Source organism: Armigeres subalbatus, chromosome 3 (assembly GCF_024139115.2).
Source record: "Armigeres subalbatus isolate Guangzhou_Male chromosome 3, GZ_Asu_2, whole genome shotgun sequence".
NCBI lineage: Eukaryota > Metazoa > Arthropoda > Insecta > Diptera > Culicidae > Armigeres > Armigeres subalbatus.
This window is the reverse complement of record NC_085141.1, coordinates 393,910,964-393,935,028: the sequence shown is the minus strand read 5'-3', so window position 1 is coordinate 393,935,028 and position 24,065 is coordinate 393,910,964. Positions and strand designations below refer to the sequence as shown.

The 24,065-nt window shown below is 40.0% G+C and overlaps 1 protein-coding gene and 1 long non-coding RNA gene across 3 annotated transcripts in view; one reads left to right on the top strand and one right to left on the bottom strand.

Moving 5' to 3' along the window:
• LOC134226820 (mRNA (2'-O-methyladenosine-N(6)-)-methyltransferase) overlaps window positions 1-24,065 on the top strand; it is a 51,818-nt gene that overhangs the window by 10,642 nt on the left and 17,111 nt on the right. The window contains exon 1 of one of the 2 annotated variants that reach the window (XM_062707832.1): window positions 14,601-15,222. The exons of the other annotated variant lie outside the window; for it this stretch is intronic. The gene's annotated coding sequence lies outside the window, so the exon portion shown is untranslated. Of the gene's footprint in view, window positions 1-14,600; window positions 15,223-24,065 lie in introns of those variants that run through there. 2 annotated transcript variants of the gene reach the window in all.
• On the bottom strand, window positions 23,484-23,970 carry LOC134223956 (uncharacterized). The gene is made up of 3 exons (XR_009982789.1): window positions 23,938-23,970; window positions 23,635-23,865; window positions 23,484-23,567 (listed from the first exon to the last, which is right to left on the bottom strand). It is a non-coding gene; the product is annotated as an uncharacterized LOC134223956 (long non-coding RNA).

The following is a 24,065-nucleotide window of genomic DNA, read 5'->3' as shown; positions in this document are numbered from 1 at the left end:
TTTCCTGTGGAAGTTCCTCCAGGAATTCCGCCAGAAGTACCTCCATGAGTTCCTGCGAAAGTCCCTCCAGGAATTCCTCCGGAAGTTCCTCCAGGAATTCCTCCGGAAGTTCCTCCTGGAATTCCTCCAGAAGTTCCTCCAGGAATTCCTCCGGAAGTTCCTCCAGGAATTCCTCCGGAAGTTCCTCCAGGAATTCCTCCGGAAGTTCCTCCAGGAATTCCTCCAGAAGTTCCTCCAGGAATTCCTCCGGAAGTTCCTCCAGGAATTCCTCCGGAAGTTCCTCCAGGAATTCCTCCGGAAGTTCCTCCAGGAATTCCTCCGGAAGTTCCTCCAGGAATTCCTCCGGAAGTTCCTCCAGGAATTCCTCCGGAAGTTCCTCCAGGAATTCCTCCGGAAGTTCCTCCAGGAATTCCTCCGGAAGTTCCTCCAGGAATTCCTCCGGAAGTTCCTCCAGGAATTCCTCCGAAGTTCCTCCAGGAATTCCTCCGGAAGTTCCTCCAGGAATTCCTCCGGAAGTTCCTCCAGGAATTCCTCCGGAAGTTCCTCCAGGAATTCCTCCGGAAGTTCCTCCAGGAATTCCTCCGGAAGTTCCTCCAGGAATTCCTCCGGAAGTTCCTCCAGGAATTCCTCCGGAAGTTCCTCCAGGAATTCCTCCGGAAGTTCCTCCAGGAATTCCTCCGGAAGTTCCTCCAGGAATTCCTCCGGAAGTTCCTCCAGGAATTCCTCCGGAAGTTCCTCCAGGAATTCCTCCGGAAGTTCCTCCAGGAATTCCTCCGGAAGTTCCTCCAGGAATTCCTCCGAAGTTCCTCCACGAATTCCTCGCGAACTTCCTCCAGGAATTCCTCCGGAAGTTCCTCCAGGAATTCCACCGGAAGTTCCTCCAGGAAGTCCACCGCAAGTCTCTTCAGGAATTCCTCCGGAAGTTCCTCCAGGAATTCCTCCGGAAGTTCCTCCAGGAATTCCTCCGGAAGTTCCTCCAGGAATTCCTCCGGAAGTTCCTCCTGGAATTCCTCCGGAAGTTCCTCCAGGAATTCCTCCAGAAGTTCCTCCAGGAATTCCTCCGGAAGTTCCTCCAGGAATTCCTCCGGAAGTTCCTCCAGGAATTCCTCCGGAAGTTCCTCCAGGAATTCCTCCGGAAGTTCCTCCAGGAATTCCTCCGGAAGTTCCTCCAGGAATTCCTCCGGAAGTTCCTCCAGGAATTCCTCGGAAGTTCCTCCAGGAATTCCTCCGGAAGTTCCTCCAGGAATTCCTCCGGAAGTTCCTCCAGGAATTCCTCCGGAAGTTCCTCCAGGAATTCCTCCGGAAGTTCCTCCAGGAATTCCTCCGGAAGTTCCTCTAGGAATTCCTCCGGAAGTTCCTCCAGGAATACCTCCGGAAGTTCCTCCAGGAATACCTCCGAAAGTTCCTCCAGGAATTCCTCCGAAAGTTCCTCCAGGAATTCCTCCGAAAGTTCCTCCAGGTATTCCTCCGGAAGTTCCTCCAGGAATTCCTCCGGAAGTTCCTCCATGAATTCCTCCGAAAGTTCCTCCAGGAGTTCCTCCGGAAGTTCCTCCAGGAGTTCCTCCGGAAGTTCCTCCAGGATTTTTTCCTGAAATTCCATCAAAACTTCCTCCGAAAATTCCTTCAAAACTTCCTCCGGAAATTCCTTCAAAATTTCCTCCGGAAGTTCGTTCGAGAATTCCTCCGAAAGTTTCTCAAGGAATTGGATCCTCCAGGAATTCCTCCGAAAGTTCCTCCAGGAATTCCTCCGAAAGTTCCTCTAGGAATTCCTTCGAAAGTTTCTCCAGAAAACACTCCGGAAGTTCTTCCGGGAATTTCTCTTGAAGTTCCTCCAGGAATTCCACCCGGATGTCTGCCCAGTAATTCCTCAGAAATGTTCTTCTAGAAATGCCTTTAAAAGTTCCTTCAGGAATTCCTCCTTAAATTCCTAAAGAAACTAATCCGGAAGTTCCTTCTAGAATTCCTTTGGGAGGTCCTTCAGAAATTTCTCCGGAAGTTACTCCAGGAATACTTCCGAAGGCTCTTCCAGGAATTTCTCCCAAAATTCTTTCAGTAGTTCTTCCGGAAGTTTTCCTAAAATTCCTCCTTACTCATCCAAGAATTTCTCCGGTAGCTTCTCTAAGAATTCTTCCGTTTGGTCTTCAGGAATTTATCTGGAAACTCCTCAAAATTTCCCCTGAATTTTCTTCAGGATATCTTCCGAATGTTCGACCGGGAATTCTTCCGTAAGTTACTTCGAGAATTCCCTTGAAAATTCCTCCAGGAATCATTTCGGAAGTTCCTCTGGAAGCTCCTTCAGGTTTTCCTCCGGTATAACTTCAAACAATCTGTTGGTGTTCATAAACTTCACTACAAGCTATTTCAGAAATTTTCTTGTGGCATTCCCCAAGCCCCCCTGGAAATAGGAGGAACTTCCGGAGATCCTTTGAGGAATTTCCAGAGGAATTCCTGGAAAAACTAAGCCCGTTAAAAATTCAGAGGGATTTCCTGGAGGGACTTTCTGGTGAATTCCCGAAGGACTTTGCAGAGGAATTAATGGATAAACTTCCGAAGGAATTCCTGGAGGAACTTCCGTAGGAATTCCATAAAGAACTTCCAGAGGAATTTCTGAAGGAACTTCCAATGAACTCCTGAAGAACCTTCCAGAGGAATTCCTGGAGAGACCTCCGGAGGAAAATTCCTGAAGCAACTTGCGGAGAAATTTCTGGAGGAACTTCCAAAGGTATTCCTGGAGAAACTTGAAGGAACTGCGGGAGAAAAAGAACTTTCGAAGGATCTTTCAGAGAAATTACTGGAGGTGCTTCCGGAAGAATTCATGGAGCAACTTCCGGAGAAAGTCTTGAAAGTATTTCTGAAGAAATTCGTGAAAAAACTTTCTGAGGAATTGCCTTAGGAACTTGGGGGAGAATTTCTGGACGAATTCATGGAGGAATTCCTGAAAGAACTTCCGGGGACACTCCTGGAGGAACTTTCGAAGAAATTCCTGAAAGAACTTCCGAAGGAATTCGGTGTTGAACTTAATCTATAGATTAAAAAAAAAACATTAATAAAGATAAAAAATAAATCCGAAGAAATTCCTGAAGGAACTTCTGGAGGAATTCATATAGAAACTACTGGACGAATTCCTTAAAGAGCTTCTGGAAGAACCTTGAAAGAACTTTTGAAGGAATTCCCGGAAGAACTTTCGGAGGAATTGCTGAACGGACTTCCGAAATAATTCCTGGACGAAATTTTGGAGAATTCCTGAAAGAATTTCTGGAGGAATTCCTGCAGGAGCTTCCGGAGGAATTCATGGAGGGATTTCCGGAGGAATATCTGAAGTAAGTCCTTAAGGAACTTCTGGTGAATTCCTAAAAGATCTTCCAGAAACCACAGGAAAAAATTTTCGGGAGTAATTCTGGAGGAATTCTTGTAGGAACTTCCGAAGGAATTCATGGAGGAACTTTCGGAGAAAATCATGGAGGAACTTCCGGATGAGTTCCTGAAATAACTACCGGAGGAATTCCTGGAGGAATTTTTGGAGAAACTTCCGCCGAATTCCTTAAAGAAGTTCTGGGGGAATTCCTGAAAGAACTTACGGAGGAACTTCTGGACGAAATCATGGAGGAACTTCCGGATGGATTCCTGAAAAAAAAAACTTTTGGAAGAACTTTCGGAGGGACTCCTGGAGGAACTTCCGAAGGAATTGCTGGACAATCTTCCGAAGGAATTCCTGGAGGAACTTCTGCAGGAATTCATATAGAAACTTCCGGACGAAATCATTAAAGAGCTTCTGGAAGAACCTTGAAAGAACTTTTGGAGGAATTCCCGGAAAAGCTTCCGGAGGAATTGCTGAACGTACTTCCGAAGGATATCCTGGACGAAATTCTGGAGAATTCCTGCAGGAGTTTCCGGAGGAATTCATGGAGGGACTTTTGGGGAAACTGAAAGAGAGGGAATTCACGGAGGAATTCCTGGAGAAACTTCCGGAGGAATTCCTGGAGGAATTTTTGGAAGAAGTCCTTAGCGAACTTCTGTTGAATTTCTGAGAGAACTTCCGGGCGAGCTCATGAAAGACCTTCCGAAGAAATTCCTGGAGGAATTCTTGAAAGAACTTCTGGAGGAATTCCTGGAGGAACTTTCAGAGAAATTCCTGAAGGAACTTCCGGAGGAATTCTTTGAAGAAGTTCCGGAGGAATTCATAAAAGAACTTGCGAAGGAACTTCTGAATTAATTCATGGAGGAACTTCCGGATGGATTCCTGAAAAAAAAAACTTCTGGAAGAACTCCTGAAAGAACTTTTGAGGGAACTCCTGGAGGAACTTCCGGAGGAATTTCTGAAAGAACTTCCGAAGGAATTGCTGGATGATCCTTTGAAGGAATATCTGGAATAAATCCTTTAGGATCTTTTGGTGGATTCCTTCCGGAGGAACACAAGAAAAAACTTCAGGGGATATTCCAGAGGAATTCTTGGAGGAACTTCCGAAGTAATTCCTGGAGGAAATTTCCGAGAAAATCTTGGAGGAATTCATGGAGAAACTTCCGGAGAAAGTCCTAAAGGAACTTCCGGATGAGTTCCTCGAAGGACTGCCGGAGGAATTCCTGGAAGAACTTCCGATAGAATTTGTAGACAAACCTGGAATACGTCCTGAAAGAACTTTCGGAAGAAATCCTGAAAGAACTTCTGGAGGAATTGCTGGCTGAACTTCTGGAGGATTTATGAAGGAACTTCCGCCGAAAGCATTTCTGTAGAAATTACTGGATCTTACGGAGGAATTGCTGGACGAATTTCCGAGGGAATTTCATGCGGAACTTGAAAGAACTTCCAGAGGAACTTATGAAAGATCATCCGGAGGAATGTCTGGAGAAACTGGAGAGGAATGCCTGGAGGAGCTTTCGGATCAATTTCTGGAAAAAGTCCTTAAGGAACTTCTGGTGAATTTCTGAAAGAACTTCCGGAGGAACTCATGAAAGACCTTCCGGAGTAATTTCTGGAATACGTCCTGAAGGAACTTCCAGAGGAATTCCATAAAGAACTTCTGGAGGAAGTCCTGAAAGAACTTTCGGAGGAATTGCTGGACGAACCTTCAAAGAAATTCTCGGAGAAATTCATGGAGGAACATCCGGACGATTTCCTGAAAGAACTTCTGGAGGAACTTCTGAAAGAAGTTCTGGAGGAATTCCTGGAAGAACTTACGAAGGAATTGCTGGACGATTTTCCGAGAGAATTGGTGGAGGAACTTTTGGAGGAATTCTTGAAAGAAATACCGAAGGAATTTCTGGAGGGACTTCTGAAGGTAAGGAATTCTTGTAGGAATTCACAGAAGAGTTCCTGTAGGAACTTTAGGAGGAACTTCTGGAGGGATTCATGGAGGAGCTTCCGGAGGAAGTCCTGAAAGAACTTCTGGAGGAAAATGCGAAGGGCTTCCAGGAGAAACTTGATGAGGAATTTCTGGAGGAACTTCCCCAAGTAACCAAAAGCTCCTTTAAGAGTACGTTTTTCGCTTAATCAGCTTCACTGAGCTGCTTAAGCGAAAAACGTACTCTTAAAAGAACTTTTGGTTACTTGGGTCTGAAAGAAGTTCCGGAGGAACTCCTGAAAAAAATTGTTCCTGAAATTTCTGAAATCCCTGAAAGAATTCTGAAGGAACTTTCGGAGGATCTTCCAGAGGAATTTATGGACGAACTTCTGTAGGAATTCTTGAAAGAACTTCCGGAGGAACTTCTGAATGACTTTCGGAGGAAGTCCTGAAAGAACTTGTAGAGGAATTCCTGAAATAATTTCCGGAGGAATTACTTCCCGAAAATTGCTGGCGGATCTTCGGAGTAAATTGCCGGAAGAACTTCGGAGGGAATTGCTGGATAACAGGGGAATTGCTGACCTTCCGGACGAATTCCTTGATAAATTTCTGGAGGAACTTCCGGAGAAATTACTGGGGGATCTTCCGGTGGAACCGGTGGAAGAACTTCGGAAGGAATTTCTGGAGAAACTTCAGGAGGAACTTTAGAGGAGCTGTGGTGAACTTTCGAAGAATTTTTGCTGCATGGATTTATTTTACGCTAACCCACGCCGCCAATCACCAATGGCTAACGACGCCACGCCGTCGCAGCTGCCTGAAAATGATCTATCACACCACCGCTGATTAAATTTCAATCGGCACACAGGTCTTTTGGAAGTTTGTTGCCATTTGACCATACGTTGCAATGTTAGTATGTACTTACTCCTGCCATCGCATTCGTGATTCCTGTGACAGTTGTTGAATAAAATCCCACTGTGAAATCGAAGAAATTCTATTTTACAAGAGAATAATTTCACGTTCTATTTTAGGGGCTTTCCGAGGAGGATTCTCTGCGGCATCCGGTGAGGATTCCTTTCGAAATCTGGGAAGGATACCCTTCGAAATTCGGGAGGGATTCCCTTCGGAATCCGGGAAGGATTCGACCTTCCGAACTATGTACTTCATTTTGAAATAATTTCATATAAAAAATCTTCCAGGAAATCCTTCCCTTGAAAATCCTCCTAATAGTACCTCCAAGCATCTCTAGAAATCTTATGAATTCTGAGAAATCTTACATGGCGTTCTGGATGTTTTCTTGGAACAAAACATACTATAAATTATCTTCAATAAATTATCTTAATATCAATTGGAAGCGATCAACTAACCCAACTGAATTTTTTTTTGTATTCTAGCATCTGAAATTTGAAAGACCATCGACTTTTGTGCTGTGATCTGCGTGTTTCAAGTGAGAAGATGCTCACATGTCACAATGCCATTTCACCGGATCGGCTTCCGTGTTTACGATTACTCGCGAACCCCCGGCCATCCCAGGTAATTGCCGCGGATAGACCGAACAGTGCAACGAATCATACGGACTGATACTAGCGGCTCCTATTAAATCGACGTGCAATGCCACCGGTCTGTGAGTGATGGTCACCGGCAGTGAAATCCAACCTAAAAATCTGCTGTATTGGAATAACCCGATCTGTGAACATAAAATAAATTTTCTTCAGGAACTGTGAAATAGATAACAAAAAAAAAAGAATAAATAAATATTACTACATGTGCAATATCAATAAAAATGAAGTAATAATTAAAAACCGAAAATACCAATATGGGAAACCCATACATACGTCGGACGGTTCAACATCACATTAATTTACATCGCTTCGTTTACGTAGTTTTATTTATTACATCGAAAGAAATTACATCGTTTCTGCTTATTACACAGCATGCTCTCGAGTACATCGCACAATGTAATATTCAACAAGCGATGGATTCAGCGGATTGCAGCGATTTCGATGTAATATTCAACAACTTTTTGCTGTCTACTTGATGAATTCCTTTTTTCGTTTCATCACTTTTACGCCTCACTCACTTTTCGCGAAAATTTTCGGTAAGCAATTACAAAAATTTTATGGCCGCAACGGGATTCGAACCTAGAACATCAACAAAAATTGCGATAGGATGCGGTCACTATAGCCATACCACCACATTGACTGCATGTAGGAAATAGGTTTTTTGTTCCATAAATGCTACTCGTTTTGCAATTAGTGATGGCACGAAAAGGAAGAAAGGAGTGAGAAAACGAGCAAATCAACTTTTCGCGGAACTGGTAGTGAGGGAGAAATTGTTATCTCTCATCACACCTTTTTTCTTTTCCCGCAAACCGATTTCTCGGCGAAAATCAGCGTGAGGGAGCATTCTCTGCTCGTGAGAATGAGTGAGAATTATGATCCCTGGTAAAAATACGTGCACGCTAACCTGAAATAACTCAGTCGCTGGGTCGTTTGTACTCGGATTCTTCTGATATTAGCAGTTGTCAAAATCTGGGTATGTCAACAAAATGGATCTGAGTCAGACGAACCCGAAATCTGGGTAACTGGGGACATAAACATTTTCGGATGTATCAACATGGCGTCGACCGGCGTCGAAGTCGCATGCTAGAATAAATGATGGCATTTTTTATAGAATGCAGCAAGAAACAGGTAAGAAGTGTTGAAGTTATCATGGCGGAGTATTGTCGGCACAGCCGGCAAGTGATATGCGGTGGGGATTTTGTTTTATTTAATATTTTTTACATAATAATAATTTTCTGAAGCGAAAAGAGCTGGGTACCGGTTACCCAAATTTTTTCGCTTGTACGGTTACCCAGATTTGAGTCAAGGTACCCTTACCCATATTAAGCAGACCCCACACGAGGCATATATTGACAATACTTTTTTCGTCAAACTTTTCATCAAACTTTTCTTCAATATTTTCACTGATTAGCCGGCATGGCCGTAGCTGAAGAAAAACTCATTTTTTTCTTGAACTAATACGAATCAAATAGCGGTATAACGCACAAAACACGCACACACTCAACCGTCATCGACTCCTGTGGGCAAACTGCGGGGGGAGATGAGGGGAAATATTGAAAGGAATATCAAACTTTTCTGATTTCCCTCAATATTTACTTCAATATTTTGGGTTCGCCCTCACACCATCAATCTTTTTCTTCAATAATCAAGAGTTTGTCAAACTTTTTCCGTCGTGTGGGGTCTGCTTTAGAGTAACCACGGTTTTGCCGAATCTGCACGCTTTGTTTGGTTTACCTATTTATAGGTACTTCATTCACTCAAATATGGGTAAATTCAATTATACCAATATTATCAGTAAAACATACCCAAAAAATCAGTTAATTTTACTGATTTTCTGAAGAAACCGACTTTACCCATATTTGAGTAATCACTGTTACCCATATTTGGGTGAAAAATTGAACATAAATAAATTTTAACTGATGGCCACCACGTCTCAATCATTGGAAGTTTTTAAATTTTTCCTATTTTTAGTTTATTTATCCTTTATGGTGTCAAAGTCGATAACCATTTTAGTTCCGGAAGCAGTGAGGTAACTATTTTTATGTTTTTTATTGCGATTGCTATATTCTGATAATAAATATTGATTTTCGAAACACAACTAAAGTTGCAATTTGTTTTCCAGTTCCGATGTTCCGATTAGCAGCACCACAGGCGCCGATCGACGATTATACAGCAGATAGCAGGAATGGAAACTGATTCCTGAACCATCGGTAGAGAACTTCTGCTTACAATTGCGAGTCGCTGAGCGGCCCAATATGTCCATAAAGGAAACCGGTTGAAAATCCTTCAGCAACCGTTTCGGTTTGGCTTTTGGAAGTTCTGGGCATGCTCCGAGTTATGAAGAAGATTGCAGATCCCATTAGACACGCCCTAAATTGAATGTCTCACGAACTATAATTCGGTGGATCTCTACTATGCGAGTGAAAACAACGACGACACCCAACTCATCGACGGATCTAAAGGCCGGCAGGTGCTAAAAGCTCAAATTGGATTTATCAACTGTACAATAAAGATGGAAAAATCCAGGAAAAGGAAAACGGAACGTGAGCGCGGGAGGTGGTGCTGATTCATTTTTGTAACTGGAACAAATTTGTTTCAATGCTATCCAATGCTGCTATGCTACTCAAATAATTTCCGGACTGCAGATAGTCAAACTTGGTAGGTAGGTTCAATTATTAGTAAAAATTGTATAGTTTAAAGGAATTATTTGAGATTTAATGAGATTTAATTGCGACTTTTAATATTTTCCAGATTGTTTTACTATCAGTGGCAACCGTTGATTTGATTGGTACACCAACATATCTGTTCATCCGGCATAGTTACCACCTGGAAAGCTGCCACCAGTTACTGAATGCCATACCGCCAAAGCTCCTCATCAGTAAAGTTGTTGCTTTTATTGTCAGCTTACTTCTAGATTGCTTTGAGAATAGGTCGTATGTGCAAAAGAGAGGCTCTCTTCGTTCACGCTCTCTTTCGCTTGTACATAAGCTAGTTTTGCATATTTTGCCACATTTTCATTTCATAACACTAGACAAAGCTATAATCTTTAGATATCTGCCAAGAAATTTGAAGTAAACTTTATTATAGATCTGTAATAATCGAAAGAGAATGGAGGCAAAGAGAGACTCTCTTTTGCACATACGACCTATTCTCAAAGCACTCTAGACTTGTTCTCCGCTGCTTTTGCTGCGATCGACTCTCCTCCACCATATACGAAGCTTCTGCTGAAGGATGTTCCGAGCCATCCGGGATTACTGCTTTCAGGTTCTGCTGCAGGTAATGCAGCAGTAGCCAATCATCCAGCTTCATGAAAGATGAAGATGTGGATCAAGCTGTTTTATGAAAATGTAAATTTAAATACAATAGATAAATAAAATATTTTCCTTTATATGTAATATGACAAAAAAAAATTTTGCCATATATTTATAGATTTTTTAAGATTTTATCCAAAACGATTTTCAAAACAAAAACAAAAAAATTTCACCCAAATTTAGGTAAATTTCACCTATAATAGAGTACCCACAAATAAGTAAACATTACCAATATTTTCATAAACCACATGTACTCAAATATGGGTGAATGGCACTTCACCCATAAATAGGTATGTGCACTTTTTCGAGATTATGGGTACTGTTCACCCATATTTGGGTGAACTGAACTAAGCGTGTGCGTCACTTTGACATAATTTTGGGTAGATCTAGGTTAAGGCTGCCTTACACCTCGGGAATTTGGTCCGCGGATTTTTTCCCCATGCACGCTTAGTTTGGTTTACCTATTTATAGGTACTTCATTCACTCAAATATGGGTAAATTCAATTATACCAATATTATCAGTAAAACATACCCAAAAAATCAGTTAATTTTACTGATTTTCTGAATAAACCGATTTTACCCATATTTGAGTAATCACTGTTACCCATATTTGGGTGAAAAATTGAACATAAACAAATTCGAGCTGATGGCCACCACGTCCCACGTCGCAATCATTGAAAGTTTTTAAATTTTTCCTATTTTTAGTTTATTTATCCTTTCTGGTGTCAAAGTCTATAACCATTTTAGTTCCGGAAGCAGTGAGGTAACTATTTTTATGTTTTTATTGGGATTGCTATTCTGATAATCAAATGTTGACTTTCGAAACACAACTTTAAGGTTGAAACTTTCTTTTGCAGTTCCGATGTTCCGATCAGCAGCTCTATATCGACCTCCACGCAGGCGGTGATCGATTATACCGAGGATCATACAGCAGATAGCAAGAATGGAAACTGATTCCTGATCCACCGGCGGAGAACTTCTGCTTACAATTGCGAGTCGCTGAGCGGCCCAATATGTCCATAAAAGGAAACCGGTTGAAATCTATCAGCAAGCGTTTCGGTTTGGATATTGGGAGTTCTCGGTGTGCCCCGAGATATTCAGAAGATTGCAGACTCGATTGCAGATCCCATTCGACACGTCCCAAATTGAATGTCTCACGAACTATAATTCGAAGGACCTCTACTGTGCGAGTGAAAATAATGACAACACCCAACTCGTCAACGGATCGAAAGGCCGGCAGGTGCTAAAAGCTCAAATTGAATTTATTAACTGTACAATAAAGATGGAAAAATCCAGGAAACGTAATAGGAAAACGGAACGTGAGCGCGGGAGGTGATGCTGATTATTTTTTGTAACTGGAACAAATTTGTTTCAATGCTATCCAATGCTGCTATGCTACTCAAATAATTTCCGGATCGCAGATAGTCAGGTAGGTAGGTTCAATTATTAGTTAAAATTGTATAGCTTAAAGGAATTATTTTAAATTTAATTGCGACTTTTAATATTTTCCAGATTGTTTTACTATCAGTGGCAACCGTTTAATTGATTGGTACACCAACATATCTGTTCATCCGGCACAGTTACCACCTGGAAAGCTGCCACCAGTTACTTAATGCCATGCCGCCAAAGCTCCTCATCAGTATAGTTGTTGCTTTTATTGCCAGCTTACTTCTAGATTGCTTTGAGAATAGGTCGTATGTGCAAAAGAGAGGCTCTCTTCGTTCACGCTTTCTTTCGCTTGTACATAAGCTAGTTTTGCATATTTTGCCACATTTTCACTTCAGAACACTAGACAAAGCTATAATCTTTAGATATCTGCCAAGAAATTTGAAGTAAACTTTATTATAGATCTGTAATAATCGAAAGAGAATGGAGGCAAAGAGAGACTCTCTTTGCACATACGACCTATTCTCAAAGCACTCTAGACTTGTTCTCCGCTGCTTTTTGCTGCGATCGACTCTCCTCCACCATATACGAAGCTTCTGCTGAAGGATGTTCCGAGCCATCCGGGATTACTGCTTTCAGGTTCTGCTGCAGGTAATACAGCAGTAGCCAATCATCCAGCTTCATAGAAGATGAAGATGTGGATCAAACTGTTTTATGAAAATGTAAATTTAAATACATAGATAAATAAAATATTTTCCTTTATATGTAATATGACAAAAAAAAAATTTTGCAATATATTTATAGAATTTTTAAGATTTTATCCAAAACGATTTTCAAAACAAAAACAAAAAAATTTCACCCAAATTTAGGTAACTTTCACCTATAATAGAGTACCCACAAATAAGTAAACATTACTAATATTTTCATAAACCACATGTACTCAAATATAGGTGAATGGCACTTCACCCATAAATAGGTATGTGCACTTTTTTGAGATTATGGGTACTGTTCACCCATATTTGGGTGAACTGAACTAAGCGTGATATTTTCACATATGCGATGTTTTCGGGATTTGAGCACGGAAAATCAAAATCCAGGCCCCATTTAAATAACACGGGGACCAAAATCCGGCGGAAAGTTTTCCCGAGGTGTAAGGTAGCCTTTAGCGTGTGGGGAAAATTCCGCGGACCGAATTCCCGAGATGTGAGGCTATCTTAACCTGGATCTACCCAAAATTATGTCAAAGTGACCCACACGCTTAGTAGTAGTAACTTAAAGGTAGCCTCAATAGAGGTAATAAACTATGGAGGAAGATTGTCGCTGTCGTCACTGATGGGGAAACATCTTTGGCTGGCGAGGATAGGGCGCTAAATTTCAACGAAGGAAACATCAGTACGCTTTGAAAGTTGTGTACCCAACATGCTTTTGAACGAGAACAAATGGAACCCCAGCGACAATCGCCCTCTATCCAGCCTTCCACGCTCGGTAATCCAGCTTTCCACGCTTGGTAATGGCGGCTTGTCGGTGTGTAAAAATCAATCGGTCACTGTACTGTTTGACACTAGCTGGAGGAAAGCCCACTGGCGTTCCTGGGTGAGGGGAACGGAAAAAAGGCCTTTTCGCCAGTGAGTTTTCCTCCAGTTAGTGTCAAAAAGTACAGTAACCGATTGATTTTTACACACCGACAAGCTGCCATTACCGAGCGTGGAAAGCTGGATGGCGGCTTGTCGGTGTGTAAACATCAATCGGTCACTGTACTTGTTGACACTAACTGGAGGAAAACTCACTGGCGAAAAGGCCTTTTTTCCCTTCCCCTCACCCAGGAACGCCAGTGAGCTTTCCTCCAGCTAGTGTCAAACAGAATTGCGCATAAGCCCCAAAATTTTATTCCCACCTTTGGGTTTCCGCGCCGAGCACTCAGCGCCAGACTCGGCGACAAGGGGATAGTCGTCAAGTTTGTACTCCTGATTTTTTGACAACTGATGTCGATTGGTTGTGTGAGTGCACCGGTGTCAAAAAAAAATAGAGCTTTTAGCTGAAAATTTAATTGTCAAATGCACATTTTGACAGTAATATAGATGTATGAGTGAATAAAATGTGCAAATGCTCTATCGTGAAAGCAGTCGCTGAAGACAAGTGTCAATGATTTTAGTGACGAAACGAAAAGTTTCAATGCAAAAAGCAATACAGTGACCGATTGATTTTTACACAGCAGCAAGCCGCCATTACCGAGCGTGGAAAGCTGGATAGTTTATTACCTCTATTGTAGCCTCACAACTCGGGAATTTGGTCTGCGGAAATTTGGACACGTAAAACCAAAATCCCGGCCCCATTTAAAATGCACAAGGACCAAAATCCAGATGAAAATCCGTCGGAAAATTTACTCGTGGTGTTATATCTTAAACCTCGGGAATCTTGTTCACTGATTTTGTTCCCGTGTATTTTTAAAGGGGCAGGAATAAAGATATTTCTCCCTCGTAACACTTGGTCCGACCCTCTCCCTCCCCATACAGCGTTACGAAATTTTTGAACGGCGCCTTATGCTCCCGTGTTATTTGAATGGGGCAGGATCGACGAAATGTAGACCTGGAAAATCGAAACCCCGGCCCTATTTCAAATACACGGGGTCCAAAATCCGGCCGAAAATTTTCCCGACGTCAAACAGTTTCACCAACATTGACTCCACCCCTCGTTAGTCAAGCATCGACCGGTTTGATTTTGTCCAACCGGTCAACTGTCAAATGATTGTTCAAACAACTTCACACACAGTCAAACAAAGCAGCAACCGTAGCAGTTTCTTGGGGTGGAGTCAATGTTGGTTCAACGTGTTTGAGCATGTGTACGCTGCATAACGCTGGCACCCTTATGGTCAATTTAAAAATCCAACTGTTTCCACCCCTGACACATAATAACACAAACAATAATACTCTCTCATTTTTCCGCCCTCTCTGGGAAAGTGGCTTCGATACACCCGCGACAAAATTTCTCACACTGGTGAGATGACGCAGTCGCGTCTTCCTCTTCGTTGCGCTGTTTGTGTTTATTTGCATCGCAAGCCATCTCGTTTGTCCATCTTCTGAGGCAATGTGCCATCCTATTCTTGCTCACGACCTTTCGGAGCGTTCTCTCGCGCGAGTTGTTCGACTCATTGAGAAATGGAGAGAGTTTTCATTTTTCAACCATTGACAAACGAAAACGAACGACAGCGATTCAGAAAATGCAAATGGCGAACGGTAGAGGAACGTAGTGATTTTCTGCGCTAGAAAAGTTTTCGTAAGAAAGTGCTCATCGCGCGAAGTATTAGCGGGAAATTTATGTGTCAAGTTGGAAATAAAGTGTTCCGGCTATTCGGAATGGTGAAGTGCATCTATTTAGTGACCGCCAACTAGACGAAAAGCTGCGACCGAAAAATCCTGGTGTTGACCAGTTTGGGAACAAACAGTTTTTTCGCTCTTGCGGGTGCAGAATAAAAAAATAGCTCTTGCTGTTCAATCAGTGATTCGTTATTGAAAATTGTTAAAAAATCGTAGTTTCAAGACTACAAAAAGCGAAAAAAGTATAATATTGTGCAAGTAGGAATAGTCGCGCGAAAAAACGCGATTTGTTGATTAGAAGTTTTTTTCGCGCTCCACAAAGCCGCAGCAGAGGAAAATAACGCGTCTACTCGCTACGTCGTTCTGTTTTCGAGTGAGTATCATCGGAACATTTTCTGGGTTGGGATGATCTTATGAAAATATTTCTGACTACGAAAATCAACGGCAGAAAATAATCCGAAAAACTTTCCGGTGCCTAATTTCATCGAAACATTACAGAAATCACCACGAAACTCAACGACAACACACCAAAAAAGGAAGAAGAAAACCTCGAAATCAGCATTAAAATTCTTTTCCGAAGGTGCCACGTACAGGGCGTTCCGTACAGCAAAACGTCCAAATTGTTTCTGTTCACTTTACTCTTCGTCTCAATATCTTTATAATGCACTAACAGCGAAGCAAGCGGAGGCAGTGTCGCTCTGTTTTGCTTTCAAATCCGATTGGATGGAACTACTGCTCATTCCACACGGCTGCCAGATTTATTGAATAAGGTGTGAAGGCACATATATTTGGAATGTATGCAAATGAAACCAGCAAAATTAACGATAAATAAAATAAATAAATAAAGAAGTTACGATACTCTCATGACGGTATACTCATAATGGTCACATTCCACATAAACAGTTGTTTTGAAAACTATCAATTTTGAAATAAATTGAAACTTTAAGGTATGAAGCTGGCATCACTATCATCCCTGCTAAACATGTTGCGATGCTTCATAGGCGGCAGCAGAAAAGCAAAGTCTTTCTCGTACACTAAGGCTATGTATCATTCCAATTGAAAGTCAAATTGAACTTAGGGTCCGTCTGATTTGGACGATTGAACTGAAATTAAACTTAAAAATGACATTTCAATAATTATAAAATAATTCTGCTTGCAGAGCAAGATTACTTTTAACAGATATCGAATCATTTTTCATCGATATCTTATTGGAATTCATGAGTAGCACCAGCCATTCTTATGATCGGTTGATTTTTTAATTTTCGAACTGCCACTTTTAAGTTTAATTCTCCAAATGAGACAGACCCAGACCAATAAGACATCTATAATAAAATGATTCGATTTTCCGGTAATTTGAATAACATGTTGCTTAGGTCGTAGTACAAACAAGGTATTATCAATGTTTTTATTTATTAAACAATAAAAAATCAAAGCGAGCTCTATCTCATGAATTGCATTATTTTTTATGTATGTTCAACATCCGAATTGGGCACATGCCATAGTATGTATTGTTTTTTTTTTAAATTGACGATAAATTATACAAACCCGTCCTTACTACTGCCTGTATTAGAAGATACTATGTTAGTATAATCCTTTTACTTGCGAGTTGCGAATCCTGTTTGAGGACTGCTAGCTTTACAACCATTGTGGTTTCCCTCAACTAGACAAAACTCACTCACGCCCGACTCCATCATCGCCGAGATTGAAGTAGGCAAGGCACCCATCTAACACGGGTATTTTATTTTGCTTTTACCTATAACCTACAACACATATAGAGCGCTTATAGGAATCTCAAAAATTGAACCCCTGTAGAAGCGTCGACCATCAGTCAGTCGCTCGCGGACTACCGAAGAGAACAAAGCTACTGGGCGATGGGACCTATTACAAATGATTTTGGAATACACCAGACCATGTGATCGTTCGGCTCCGGATCGGATTGTGATGCTTCTTTGTGGAGTTTTGTGGTATTTCTTTTTCAATTTTCTCAATAGCATCAATGAAGAGCGTGGAGAGCTCTGCTCTGCTTACTATTTGAATACGAGATTCAGAAGGAAGTTTGATAGATAGTTAGCATTTGACTGTATGACATTCAGTTATCCGCATTCGGTGATGCCGGCTTGCTTGGTGTATTAAATACTTGATGGAAATACATTGATCACTATGATAATCAATACTTCTGATTGCATTTTTTTCGACTTTTTTTATTTACTATATCACGAGAAACCAACAACGGGACAGTACTTTCATGGATCCATCTTTTTTGTATGGTTGAATCTTCAAAAAGTGTGTTTACTAAATCCAACAATTTTATTAAAGATCGGTGTTAAAAATTTCCAGCATCAAATTTTTGAGAAGCTGTCAAATTGTTCTCTGCCCGAATCGGATTTTTGCTAACAATACTCACGTCTGATATACTACACTTTAGACCCGAGCAATCAAATCAAAGCTAAATGTTGCAATCGAGCCTGTGACAAGCGCGGTGTCGTCATCTTCAATAGACATAGCCCGCTGGCATCATTGAAAAGTAATATGAAAAAATGTTTGTGCCCGGGACATCCTGGCTACGATCTAGCGATGGGCTAAACAATAGGATGCCAGTAGCCAGGTTGCAATATTCAACTTTAACAGCTTTCTAATCCAACTCGCAAAGCGAAACTCGTGTTGAAATAATTACCTTTTTTCAACTACACTGGATTCTGTTTTTACACGATTTACATTTTATCAAATTAGCACTCATCCTAAATGTTTAACGCATATTAATTATTATGTAATTTTTCTTTGATTTATTCAGGATTCTTTGAAACATGTTGCAAAGATTTTGGTGGTGAATTGAAGTCACACGATCAAAAATACGAGCGAAAAAAAAAATCGTGTAAAAACAGAATCCTGTGTAGTTGCATTCTGGGATGCAATAATAACTATTTGCGTAGTTACAATCGCCTTATTTGACATTCCAAACATCATTCCCGAGATCATTCCAAATTAAAACGGTTTTAAATTGTGGAAATTTGATTGGAACTCTAGTGTTATTCTATTTATCGAACAAACTATGGTTTTATTATTTACGATAATTTAATTTGGATTGTGTTTGTACATTTTCAAGACTTATTTCAAATCAGTATATTTGTGATAGTCTTCTTTATTGGATAAATATCTATAGAAGATTTTAATTTAAGTGATTGTGGACAATCTTATCAGGATATTGATCACAATGTTTTACATTGCAAACGTAGAGAAAACATGTTTATCCTTTGGTGAAATATATAAAATAAATCAGCCTGTAGTTTCATGATCCTACAGCACAGCATAGGGAGATCATTTTAAAATGCTTATAATAAATTCTAGACAAAATGTAATTAAAATCTGATTGATGTACGGTACGGAAAAAGTTCTGACATACATGTCTGAAAGCTTATCTCAATTTTTTGAATATTTTCCAAAAATGTATCTATCATACAGTTCGGAACTTCTGCGTATCGACCTGGGTGGTGCGGATAGAATCGATTTGGTTGTCAACAGTTGGTCAACAGGCAGCGGAATCCTCCACCTACCTATTGATGGTGTTGGTTTGCGTGGGAGAGCTATCAGATTCCTCAAATCGTCGTTTGAATCTTTGTTTACAAAAGCAGATAAGTCGTTTTGAAAATTTTGTCTTGAGTTGTTCGTGGATGACAGCCGTTTCATGGGGGTGGTATCCAAGGGCCTCATACGCCTGTCACTGGCGAACAAAGCTCGTGTACTCTGCATCGAAGCTTAGAACCGGTGTTAGGGCGCAATCGTTAATGTGAACATTTTATATTCGGTTATTTACTGCAACAAATTCTTTTTCGAGTCCCTATAATCAAGCAGGTATCTCAAGCATACCGCATCGTTATATTGCTGCATGATTGAGTGTTTAATTTTGATAAAATATCGAAAACAAAAGTGTGCATAAAAATTGCCTCGCCATAACAAAAGGTGGTAGAGAATTAACACTGTTGTTTACAGTTTAGAACCAAATCCAGATGTCGCACATGTTGGGGTAGGGATTCAGTGCTCCACCTTCTCCCCCTGGTGGTATCAACTTGAAAAGAGGCTACGGAATTTTGTTCAATATTACCAAAGAAGAATTTTGACAACTGATCTGCATGGAGCAAATTTTCATGTTTACTTACGGAATAAACGAGCAGAATATTTATTTTTCCGAAAGTAAAGTGACAGCTCCCATTACTTTGCGTGGGAACCTTACAAATGCCAATTTTTTTCTCATTCGGATAAGGGTCTGTTCACAAATTACGCAACGCTTGTGGGGGGAGGGGGGAGGTTCATCTTGAGTTATACTTTGTTACACTAAAAGATGGGGGAGGGGGTGGGTACTACCAAATGTTACGCATAGCGCAAATAAAAATATATTTTAAAGGTTTTTTAATCACTGATTGAAGTAATTTCTAATATGTCTTAATCAGCACGATGAATACGCATAATTGTCCCAAGCTAGTCTTTGTAGTTTTTTACTTTTTATCAGTGCGGGATATTTTGATGATTTTTTTTTGAATACTAGAAGACAGCGAGTTTTGTTCTAATAATTGTTGCTAATTTTCGAGGCATTTTTGTCTCAACGACGCTTTTTGCCTTTCTCGTACAACAAAGTTGTACCGAAAGGCTATCATTTCACTCTGAAAACGAACTTTTTACAGGAACATCTGATAGTAATGTTTCTTATACCATTCAACTCAGTTTGATGATTCGAGGTGATGTCTGTGTGTGTGTATGTATGTGTGTGTGTATGTTTGTGTGTCTGTATGGTCACTTTTTCAACCCCAAAAACTCACACGATTTTCATGTACTTAGACTTAACTGATTTTATCGCAACAAGTTGCATTTCGCAGAGCCACTTTTCTCATGACATGCTATTTAATTTTATCAAGATTGATCAATGCGTTTGCAGCTGACAAGGAAAATGGTTTAGACAGTTTTAAATTTTTTCCCATATAATCGATTCGGGACTACGAGCATTGAGCAGCTACCATGCCATAATATAAATTACTTTTGCACGATGGGTTAGAATCCTCGCTACGGCAATATCGATAACGCTAACGCAACGAGCAAAGCTTTTCAAAGCCTGCAATGTGGAACGTGTTGAACACGAAAACTAATCGACGAACAACGCACGCGCTTTTAAGCTGAGAGCCGACTCGATGATGATTATTGCCATTATACTTCTTTATCGGAGCATTCGCACCAACACAGTTGAAAGTTTCATCGTTGGAAACAGAAATCGCGCTCGAAAACGACGCGGTAACTGCTGGATCGTACGCTCGTGGCCTAGCTGAAGTTTGCGTTTGTTTTGAGTCATACATTGGAAGAGGAAAAGAGGGGTTTTATTGATGCTTCAACATGCTGTTTGGTTTGGGTGGTGTGTGGCAATGAGAATAGATAGAAGGTGTGGAAGAAGACCAAATGCAAGTGTATGAGTGGATGATGAAAAACGTAAACAGCAAATGGTGACGAACATATTTGCACGGCTTCTTATGGGGGCTCGTTCGAATGTAGTAGTGAAAACTTTTTCGCCATAAGGGCAGTATCGACTTAAAAAGTAGAGAGGTTACGGAATTTTGTTCAATATTACCAAGAGGAATTTTGACAACTGATCTGCATGGAGCAAATTGTCACTTTTACTTACGGAATAATCGAGCAGAATATTTTTCCGAAAGTAAAGTGACAGCTCCCATTACATTGCGTGGAAACCTTACAAATGCCAATTTTGTTTTTGTTCTTTCAATGTGGATACTGTTGTGAGAATTTTGTTTTGATTCTTTACTTTTCCGATTCAGTGAACGGAATTTAACATGTGATTGAGATAGAAAAGAAATTTCTTTTGAACACGATACCAACCTATACACAAAGGCACGCACACAATATATGGATTTCCATACCTTAGTATTTATTTACATTGGGTGTGTGGTAAGATGGGTGGTATGGTGTGGTGTTATGATGAAGTTTAGGTGATTTCAAGGGCGAATTTGAATATAGCTTTCGATTTATACATCTCCTTATTTCCAAATTATATTATGTAGGGACACGGCAGGTATTTTCGTCTGTTCGTCATAGTCTCGAAAACCAATAAAAAAGACGCTTTTTTGTAAAACTCATACGTACCAAATCGTAAACTCAGGAGAAACGTTCTACAATAGTGGAGTTCTAGCAAATGTACGTTGCTTTCGTTGGTTTTACCCCCTACGACGAAGGACGGAAATACCTGCCGTGTCCCTATACGGTTTTGTTTGTCCTCTATTTTTATTTAGGAGTCGTTCAAAATTGGCATCCGGAGTCGTTCAAAAATGGCATCGGGGCCTTGACAAAGGAGGTGTGGGGGTGACGTTGGTTAAATAATCTTAATGTATTTGACGTCATATTTAAGTCGGCCTTGAGAATTATTGGCTTAGTTTTCAAAATGATCGTGTACTTTTAGGGAAACTGTTCCGTTTTCCATCCAACTGAATATTCATCTCATCGCAAAACAAAGAAATACAGCACCAATCTCGTCGCTTCTTTTTGCTAACACGCGTGCTCACTGGTGAAAAAAAATCACAAAAATAAGAAACCAACCAAATTCCTTTTCATTGCTTTGTTTTTGATGAGATGGAAATAGGAGCTATGGGATGAAGTGCCGAACCGTTCCCCTTATAGACAAAGGCATCAACCTCGTCGCTTCTTATTACTATCACGCGTGTTTACTGGTGACAAAAAAATAACAAAAATAAGAAACCAACCAAATTCCTTTCCAATGTTTTTGATGGGATGCATAAAGGAGCAATGCAATGAAGTGCCGAACCGTTCCCCTATATTAGATAAATCAATATATATTAGATAATATTCAAAAGGACGTATGTGATTTTGTAAACAAAGATTAGAACGTTGATTTCTCTAATCTGAAATCACTCCCACGCAAACCATCATCACAGACAGGTAGGTGGAGGCTTGGCTACCTGTTCGTGGTGTTGGTTTGCGTGGTAGTACCACCAGATTGGACAAATCGACGTACGAATTTTTGTTTACAAAATCACATACGTCCTTTTGAATAAGTACCCGAGATTTAATTATCACCTTCATGCGAGTCGAGTCAAGTACGAGACAATGAACAAGGCTTACAGTTGAGGTAGAAATACGTATATGTAAAATGGAATTAAATGGACTTGTACTAAAATCTGTATAAGAAAACCACGTGAATTCCAAAATCCGCATGAAAACGAGTCGCATAAAAAGCGATTCCACTATATTCTTATTAAGTCATATGCTAAGTTTAGGCAAGGCAAGTAAATTGAACAAGTCGCTTGACCACCTGTCATAAGACGAGTTTATACCATCCCATTGAATTCCACCACTTAATTGTATCTTGACAGATACGTATTTCGACCTCAAAGGTAAGGCCGTCTTCAGTGTCTCGTACTTGACTCGACTTACGTACGAGACACTGAAGACGGCCTTACCTTTGAGGTCGAAATACGTATCTGTCAAGATACAATTAAGTGGTGGAATTCAATGGGATGGTATAAACTCGTCTTATGACAGGTGAAAACATTCCACTAAAAAGCTCAAAATAATTTTCTTATCAAGTCAATTGAATTCAATGCGAATTGGAGACTTTTGTTCAAATCAATTGAATGACAAGAAACATGACAAACTTTTAGCAAGTCAATTGGATTCAACTGTGTTGTTTAAATAACTTGACCTGTCAAAACGTAACAATTGGGTGCGTCATAATTTGAACAAAATTAAAAGCTTTATGCACACTTTAATGTAATTTGCTCAAATAATTATAAATTGAATGAAAAAAATTATTTGCTTGTGCAATAAACAAAACTAATTCCAGAGTACACTGGATTTTTTTTTTACGCGATTTATATCACGGAGAAAAAAATATGGTAAAGACAAACAAATCTCAATTTATTTCAACCAAAATTTCAGGTTGATATATGCACAACCAAAAATTAATTTGTTTTTACCATGTAGTTTGGTTGAATCAAACTAAAGTTCAATGTTGATGTTTAATTATTTTTTTAGGTAATTTCAACCAATATTTAGTTCAGAACTACCATCACGGAGAAAAAATATGGTAAAGACAAACAAATCTCAATTTATTTCAACCAAAATTTCAGGTTGATATATGCACAACCAAAAAATTAATTTGTTTTACCATGTAGTTTGGTTGAATCAAACTAAAGTTCAATGTTGATGTTTAATTATTTTTTTAGGTAATTTCAACCAATATTTAGTTCAGAACTACCATCATAGTGGTTGTTTCGTTTTGACAGCAAGCGAAACAAACAAAATTTTCGATTGAAATAACCAAATAAGTTAGTTTGTTTTGAAAAATAAGGTTTGAAACAACCAATCATTTTAGGTTGTTTCAATCAATATTTGGTGGTTATGCTATAGCTGTTTTTCGGTTTCGTGCTAAATGAAAATGAGAAAAATGGAATATTTTTGTGTATTCAAAATGGTTTTATTTATACGGTTGCAATTTATATGCACATTTCTACGGAGTAATGGATATGTATAGATTTATACAAATGTTCTACAACACATATTGTTCATTTGATTATATATCAGCCCATAACAAAATGCCATTGTGCTTCAGTGGATCCAGTTCCTCGTAATGATTCCAAACCGTATAAACCCGGCTCTTCCTGCTTGCGGATCAGCACAAAGTATTATTTTTTTATTACTGTAAGGATTCTAGATTGCAAATGATTTAGGAATTAGGAACATGTTTTCCCTGCAAACTATTAATGAAACAACTTACTTTTCACCTCGGTTATATGGGCATTTTTCATCCAACTGTAGACAGTAGAATAAACTTAAAACTTCACAAAAGGTTAAATGACCGCGGCTACAAACGTCTCCTATTCGATTCCCCATCGAAATCCGAGTCGAAACCCCGATCGGCATTCTAGCTGATTCGATTTCCTGGATTGCTTGCCGCTGAATAGTATTGAAAGTCGCAATTTCTATTCGACGACCCGGCAGTAATCTGCTGTTGAGTATGTTATAAAATTTTATGACAATTTTGCAGAATTCTTATTTGAATACTGAGTTATATACTAACCGTAATTCGTATCGCAGATGCACCCATAATGGGACATACTCCAAACCCGGAGCGGAGAACAGCGGCATGATTTTGCTTAAAAATCCGACAATAGTTATTAGTTTCCTTTCAAACTATTTGATTCAAAC